General features: G+C 47.0%; 1 long non-coding RNA gene across 4 annotated transcripts in view; it reads left to right on the forward strand.

The window, feature by feature from the left end:
• Positions 1–4,668: 4,668 nt before the first annotated feature.
• Positions 4,669–8,104, forward strand: part of LOC112075140 (uncharacterized) — a 5,402-nt gene continuing 1,966 nt past the window's right edge. Inside the window, exons 1-4 of one of the 4 annotated variants that reach the window (XR_011477247.1) lie at positions 4,669–4,725; positions 4,946–4,995; positions 5,169–5,198; positions 5,266–5,321. This is a non-coding gene — a long non-coding RNA (uncharacterized lncRNA). Of the gene's footprint in view, positions 4,726–4,945; positions 4,996–5,168; positions 5,199–5,265; positions 5,322–5,438; positions 6,016–8,104 lie in introns of those variants that run through there. The other 3 variants (XR_011477250.1, XR_011477249.1, XR_011477248.1) reach the window with 3 other exon arrangements.

The raw sequence follows: 8,104 nt of genomic DNA on the forward strand, positions 1-8,104 counted from the left end.
CACATTGTATATAGACTTATTTTTCGACTGTATTATTGACTGTATGTTTGTTTTACTCCATGTGTAACTCTGTGTTGTTATATGTGTCGCACTGCTTTGCTTTATCTTGCCCAGGTCGCAGTTGTAAATGAGAACTTGTTCTCAACTGGCCAACCTGGTTAAATAAAGGTGAAATAAAAATAAATAAAATAAACACTGGACTTTGTACAAACTGGAAATTGCAAATCCCGAGGCCTTCTTTATTGTAGCTTCAATGAAGCAAAGCTGAGGAAAATTAAGTTTTATCAAAACATCACCTGCACTACTATTGACCATTGCTACTCCCCCTTCCAGGACGGCTACAAGTCCCTCCCACGCCCTGCCTTTGGCAAATCAGATCACGCCTCCATTCTGCTACTCCCTTCCTATAGGTAAAAACTTAAACAGGAAGTACCTGTAGTAAGGACTGTTCGACATTGGTCTGACCAATCGCAACCTAACAACATTGACGTATACACTTGGTGACTGGTTTCAATGACGTATAAACTGACTTGGTGACTGGGTTCATCAGGAAGTGCATAGAGGTTACCACTAGAACTTATCCAAAACAAATAACCGTGGAGACGGCAGCAAAACTGAAAACATATGTGATAGGGTCTCCAGCCACGTCGGACACCTTACTCCCGGACAAGCTAAACACCTGTTCCCTCTTCAAGGAAAACACAGTGCCGTTGATGTGGGCCACCGAGGAGTATGAGCTCTCTTTCTCCGTGTGAATAAGACATTTAACCCTCTTMAGGCTGCTGTCCCAGATGGCCGTATCCTCAAAGCATGTTCAGACCAGCTGGCTGGAGTGTTTACGGACATATTCAATCTCTCCCTATCCCAGTCTGTTGTCCCCACTTGCTTCAAGATGTTCACCATTGTTCCTGTACCCAAGAAAGCGAAGGTAACTGAACCAAATGACTGCCGCCCCGTAGCACTCACYTCTGTCATCATAAAACACTTTGAGAGGCTAGTTAAGGATCATATCACCTCCACCTTTACCAAACACCATAGAGCCACAGGTAGCCTAGCGGTTAGAGCATTGGGCCAGTAACCAAAAGGTTGCTAGATCAAATCCCCGAGCTGACAAGGTAAAAATCTACAAGGCAGTWRASSCACTGTTCCTTGGCCATCATTGTAAATAAGAAATTGTTCTTAACCGACTTGCCTAGTTAAATAAACAAACAGATCCACGGATGATGTAATCGCCATGGCACTGCCCTATCCCATCTGGACAACAGCTACACTTTATCCTGCTAACTGTTCCAAATGTCCGAACTGAATTTGGTAAAAGGTCTTTTATGTACTCTGCGCCATCGTCTTGGAACACCTTACAAAATAATTTTAAACTGGAAGAACTTGTCCCGATTGGTGTTTTTAAATCACTGATGAAGGATTTTGAGGCTGATTCCCTGACCTGTCAATGTTTTTAATTTGCTGTTTTTGATTTTTGTTCTACTCTTGTGAATTCAATGGTTTCTACTAGATTACTTGTAGTTTTTCATGTTGTCTGTCTGTATTTTTGTAATGACTTGGTGCTGCCTATCTTGGCCAGGACGCTCTTGAAAAAGAGATTTTAAATCTCAATGAGCCCTTCCTGGTTAAATAAAGGTTAAAAAAATAAAAAAAATAAAAGAGGAATACCTGTCAGAATGCTTTTCATGGACTACAGCTCAGCCGTTAATGCCATAGTGACCTTCAAGCTTTAATCACTGGACACTTCAATAATGTTTACATGGTTTTACCCACTTCATATGTATATACTGCATTCTAGTCATAGCTCATCATTTCTAACTACTGCTGTACACACCTTCTCTACTCACATATACTGTCCATAACATCTATACATACATATACAGCACCAGTCACAAGTTTGGACACACCTACTCATTCCAGGGTTTTTCTTTATTTGTAAAAATGTTCTACCTTGTAGAATAATAGTGAAGACATCAAAAATATGRAATAACACATATGGAATCATGTAGTAAACAAAARAAGTGTTAAAYAAATAAAAATATATTTTATATTTGAGATTCTTCAAATAGCCACCCTTTGCCTTGATGACAGCTTTGCACACTTTTGGCATTCTCTCAACCAGCTTCATGATGTAGTCACCTGGCATGCATTTCAATTAACAGGTGTGCCTTGGTAAAAGTTAATTTGTGGAATTTCTTTCCTTCTTAATACGTTAGGGGGTAACGTACGTTGACAAGGTAGGGGGTATACAGAAGATAGCCCTATTTGGTAAAAGACCAAGTCCATATTATGGCAAGAACAGCTCAAATAAGCAAAGAGAAACGACAGTCCATCATTACTTTAAGACATGAAGGGGAGTCAATACGGAAAATGTCAAGAGCTTTGGAAGTTTCTTCAAGTGCAGTCACAAAAACCATCAAGCGCTATGATGAAACTGGCTCTCATGAGGACCGCCACAGRAAAGGAAGACCCAGAGTTACCTCTGCTGCAGAGGATACGTTCATTAGGACTGATACCTCTGCTTCACAGAGTTGAAGTAACAGACACAACTGTTTAGAGGAGACTGAGTGAATCAGGCCTTTGTGGTCGAATTGCTGCAAAGAAACCACTACTAAAGGACACCAATAAGAAGAAGAGACTTGCTTGGGCCAAGAAACACGAGCAATGGACATTACACCGGTGGAAATCTGTCCTTTGGTCTGAAGAGYCCAAATGTGAGATTTTTGGTTCCAACCGCCGTGTCTTTGTGAGACGCAGATTAGGTGAACAGATGATCTCTGCATGTGTGGTTCCCACCGTGAAGCATGGAGGTGGTGGTGTGATGGTGGTTTGCTGGTGACACTGTCGATTTATTTAGAATTCAAGGCACACATAACCAGCATGGCTAYCACAGCATTCTGCAGCGATAYRCCATCCCATCTGGTTTAGACTTAGTGGGACAATCATTTGTTTTTCAACAGGACAATGACCCAACACACCTCCAGGCTGTGTAAGGGCTATTTGACCAAGAAGGAGAGCGATGGAGTGCTGCATCAGATGACCTGGCCTCCACAATCACCCGACCTCAACCCAATTGAGATGGTGAAGGGTGAAGGAAATGCAGTCAACAAGTGCTCAGCATATGTGGGAACTCCGTCAAGACTGTTGGAAAAGCATTCCAGGTGAAGCTGGTTGAGAGAATGCCAAGAGTGTGCAAAGCTGTCCAGGCAAAGGGTGGCTACTTTGAAGAATCTAAAATCTATTTTGATTTGTTTAACAGTTTTTTGGTTACTACATGACTGCATGTGTTATTTCATAGTTGTGAAATCTTCACTATTATTCTATAATGTAGAAAATAGTACAAAGAAAAACCCTTGAATGAGTAGGTGTGTGCAAACTTGACTGGTACTGAATATATTCCGGACATTGCTCCTTCAAATATGTATATTTTTATTAATTATTTTTAATAGTTTGTATTAGTGTGTATTGTTTTGTATTGTTCAGTATTACTGAGCTGTTGGAGCTAGAAACATAAGCATTTCGCTGCACCCGCGATATCTGCAAAATGTGTACGCAACGACCAAAAACATTTTACTTGATAAACCCGCCTATTTAAAAATAGTCTGTTCTTAAAATGTGATTTTAAACCTAAGCTTAAATTTAAACTAAAAATCGAAAAACAATATACCAAATTTTGACTTTGTGGCTGTGGTAACCGTTGTGCCTGTTCTTTACACCCATGTCTGCCCTCTCATTGGCTAGAATGGTCCCACCTGATCTCCTCCCGACTGCCACTAGAGTATCCGGTCAACATAATGGCTAATCAGGCAAACAGACAGACGCTGGTCCAACAGAAGGAAAAGACAGACAGACAGTGTTACAGGTGTATACCAGGTGTTACAGTGATACAGGTGTGACAGTACAGACAGTGACAGGTGTATACCAGGTGTGACAGTACAGACAGTGACAGGTATATCTCAAGGGGTTGTGGTCACGGCAGCCTGTTCCCTCAGAGTGAGTCGCTCCGCTGGCGGTTTTCAGACACACTCTTCATTCAAGCGCTGCTGCTACCAACACACACACACACACACACACACCCCAGCTATGAGAGATTAACAGAGAGGAAATCAAATGAAAAAATAATTCAAAAAAAAAAGAACTCGATCACGAATCGGCCTGTTGCCACGACGACACCTCAGCGGTGGGAGGATTCTGGAGGTCAGAGTTCAGACTACAGAGGTCACTACAGTTCACAGCTCAGGGGTCATCCTGGGGTCAGCACTGAGCGAGGTCCGTGATTGGGTGTTTCCACCCTGCGTCTCGCCCCCCAAAGGGCCCTGATTGGTCAGAACTGGCCTCACAGTTAACTCCGACTACCAACCGTCATCACCAAGCATGTGTGTAGTGCGCGCGTGTGAGAGAGCATGTTTCACACACACCTCAGCTGAATTAGCGGAGCATTTTTAGATCATAATAATATTCTCTTTGTTCAGTTTTTTCTCTAAATAAAAAAACAAAACCCCATTTTAATAATCATGTTGCCATGTAAAGACAGACAGTTTCACTTCCCCTCAACACTCCAATCAGAAGACAAAAGCACAGCTGAGACTCCGCCTTCATACCCTTGATAGAACCGTGACACACCAACTGACGGACCGACCGCACGGTTCAGATGAGGTCAGGGGTTAGAGGTCAGGGTGGAGCAGAGCTGTCTGTCAAACTAGAGGTCAGGGGTTAGAGGTCAGGGTGGAGCAGAGCTGTCTGTCAAACTAGAGGTCAGGGTGGAGCAGAGCTGTCTGTCAAACTAGAGGTCAGGGTGGAGCAGAGCTGTCTGTCAAACTAGAGGTCAAAAGAGACAAGATGGCACACCTGAAAGACTCCGCCTTCATACCGCTTGATAGAACCGTGACACACCAACTGACGGACCGACCGCACGGTTCAGATGAGGTCAGGGGTTAGAGGTCAGGGTGGAGCAGAGCTGTCTGTCAAACTAGAGGTCAGGGGTTAGAGGTCAGGGTGGAGCAGAGCTGTCTGTCAAACTAGAGGTAGGGTGGAGCAGAGCTGTCTGTCAAACTAGAGGTCAGGGTGGAGCAGAGCTGTCTGTCAAACTAGAGGTCAGGGTGGAGCAGAGCTGTCTGTCAAACTAGAGGTCAGGGTGGAGCAGAGCTGTCTGTCAAACTAGAGGTCAGGGTGGAGCAGAGCTGTCTGTCAAACTAGAGGTAAGGGTGGAGCAGAGCTGTCTGTCAACTAGAGTCAGGGTGGAGCAGAGCTGTCTGTCAACTAGAGGTCAGGGGTTAGAGGTCAGGGGTGGAGCAGAGCTGTCTGTCAAACTAGAGGTCAGGGTGGAGCAGAGCTGTCTGTCAAACTAGAGGTCAGGGTGAGCAGAGCTGTCTTCAGAACTAGGGTCAGGGGTAGGTCAGGGGAGAGAGCTGTGTCAACTAGAGGCAGGTTGAGGTCAGGGTGGAGCAGAGCTGTCTGTCAAACTAACTAACTGAAATGACATTTCCCCAAGGCAATAACATACTGAACATTCATAAGAGTGTGTGTGTTTAAACCGTTTAACAGTAAAGTAACAACTGTGGCGTTTGTGTAAGTGTGTACGTCTGTAAGCGGTGTGTGTTTGGGTGTAAGCAGTAAGTGTGTGGTCTGGGCTCCTGTCCTCCAGGCTGAAGAATATTTCCGTAGGAAACAACATCTCATTGGCTCATCAGCTCAACCCATCAGCAGCCAAGGAACCAAGAGCCCCGGGATGCCGCCCAAAGTTCTGAGGACCGCCCCAAACTGACACTGTGCAGGAAGGGGGTTGGGGTGTGTGTGTGCCAGGGCGGAGGGTCAGAGATCAGATGGGTGGTAGAATCCTCGTGGGGGGAGTGGTGTGTTTCCGTGGTAATGAGAGTGAAGTGCCGGTTGGCTGCAGAGGGAGGTGGGAGGGTCTAAACCTCTGCTCCCTGCAAGCCGATTCGCTCCTGGTCCTGTCAGTCAGTGCTGGGGCTTCATCAGAGAGAAGGCAAATATGTTGAAGTGATCGCTGAGCTGGTGCACCTGGAGAGAGGAGAGGAGAGGGAGAGAGGAGAGGAGAGGAGAGGAGAGGAGAGGAGAGGAGAGGAGAGGAGAGGAGGAGGAGGAGGAGAGGAGAGGAGAGGAGGAGGGGGGTGGAGGAAAGGAGAGAGGGAGGAGGGGAGAAGGAGGGAGAGGAGAGAGAGAGAGGAGAGAGAGAGAGAGGAGAGGAGAGGAGAGGAGAGGAGAGGAGAGGAGAGGAGAGGAGAGAGAGGAGAAGGAGAGGGAGAGGAGAGGAAGGAGAGGGAGAGAGAGAGGAGAGGAGAGAGAGAGAGAGGAGAGGAGAGGAGAGGAGAGGAGAGGGAAGAGGAGAGGAGAGGAGAGGAAGGAGGGGAGAGGAGAGGAGAGGAGAGGAGGAGGGGTGGAGGAAAGGAGAGAGGGAGGAGTGTGGAGGAGAGGAGAGGAGAGGAGAGAGAGAGAGGAGGAGGAGAGAGAGGGAGGAGAGGAGAGGAGGAGGAGAGGAGAGGAGAGGAGAGGAGAGGAGAGGAGAGAAGGAGAGGAGAGGAGGAGAGGAGAGGAGAGGAGAGGAGAGGAGAGAGAGAGAGAGAGAGGAGGAGGAGGAGAGAGAGACGGAGAGGAGCGAGAGGTAGGAGAGGGAGAGAGGAGAGGAGAGGAGAGGAGAGGAGAGGAGAGGAGAGGAGAGGAGAGGAGAGGAGAGAGAGGAGAGGAGAGGAGAGGAGGAGGAGAGGAGGAGGAGAGAGAGGAGAGGAGAGGAGGAGGGGGTGGAGGAAAGGAGAGAGGGAGGAGGTGGAGGTGGAGGAGAGGAGAGGAGAGGAGAGAGGAGAGAGGAGAGGAGAGAGAGAGAGAGGAGAGGAGAGGAGAGGAGAGGAGAGGAGAGGAGAGGAGAGGGAGAGGAGAGGAGAGGAGAGGAGAGGAGAGGAGAGGAGAGGAGAGGAGAGGAGGAGAGGAGAGAGAGAGGGAGAGGAGAGAGAGGAGAGGAGAGAGGGTGGAGGAGAGGAGAGGAGTAGGGAGGAGGAGAGGAGAAGAGGATGGAGGAGAGGGGTAGGATGGAGGAGAGGAGGAGAGAGCGTGTCATTTACTTCAATGGCTAAATCTCAAACCGAGCATTTGGCCACTGAGCCATTTATTGATTGGTCACTATGAGCTGATGTGTTCCATAGTGATCAAGTCTGCCACTGTGGGCAAAATGAAAAATGTGTTTTCCTAGGTAACCATGTAACTCTGAAGCTAGCTGTGCTATGTTGCTAACTAGGTAGTATAGTCCTTGCTTATATATTCTGGCCATGCTAGCAAGATGTTGAAAGAGTTTAATTATATATCTCACCACGATGTAACTACCGTTTACCCCATACTGCCAGTACCAGCTAGCCACGTTTTTAGCTTACTAGCTAGCTAACTGGTTAGCATCGTCATTCACTAGCATAACAAATAGGCTAGCTAGCTAAATTCTCACCTTGCTTGCCATGACATCAGCTACTAGCAAGCTAATCAAACAACCTTGCTAGCTAGGATGCAGCTAGTGAGCTTTCAATAATGTGTCAATACGAGCTGGCTAGCTAAAACCCCTGCTAGCTAAAGTTAGAAGGCAATGGAGCTTCATCTGGTCTTTTAAAATGGCGGAGGGGGAAGGCTAACTGAGTATTAGTGAAAGGGGGAGATGTGTTGTGTTGGGAAACGCAACTGTTTTCACCCGACTTGTCCAACTTATCACCTTTACAGTTTAAAGAGTTTCTATATGTGTCATTACATGCCTATTTGAAGGTTTGTGTCAAATTTGAATCTGGTTTTTAGGGCGGGGCTAAAGTTCAGAAGTGAACAGCGGCTGTCGCAGCTTTTGAGAGTCACGATGGCTCGCAGTGATGACGCAAACAATGAATGCATTCAGTTGTACAGTTGACTAGGTACCCCCCTTACCCTGTCTCCCCCCCCTTACCCTGTCTCCCCCCCCCCTTACCCGGTCCCTGTCCCCCCTTACCCTGTCCCTTGTCCCCCTTACCCTGTCCCTGTCCCCCCTTACCCTGTCCCTGTCCCTCCTCCTTACCTGTCCCTGTCCCCTTCCCCTTACCCGTGTCCTCCCCCCCCCCTTACCCTGTCCCTGTCTTGTTTT

This window comes from Salvelinus sp. IW2-2015, unplaced genomic scaffold, assembly GCF_002910315.2.
Source record: "Salvelinus sp. IW2-2015 unplaced genomic scaffold, ASM291031v2 Un_scaffold2999, whole genome shotgun sequence".
In the NCBI taxonomy this organism is placed as follows: domain Eukaryota; kingdom Metazoa; phylum Chordata; class Actinopteri; order Salmoniformes; family Salmonidae; genus Salvelinus; species Salvelinus sp. IW2-2015.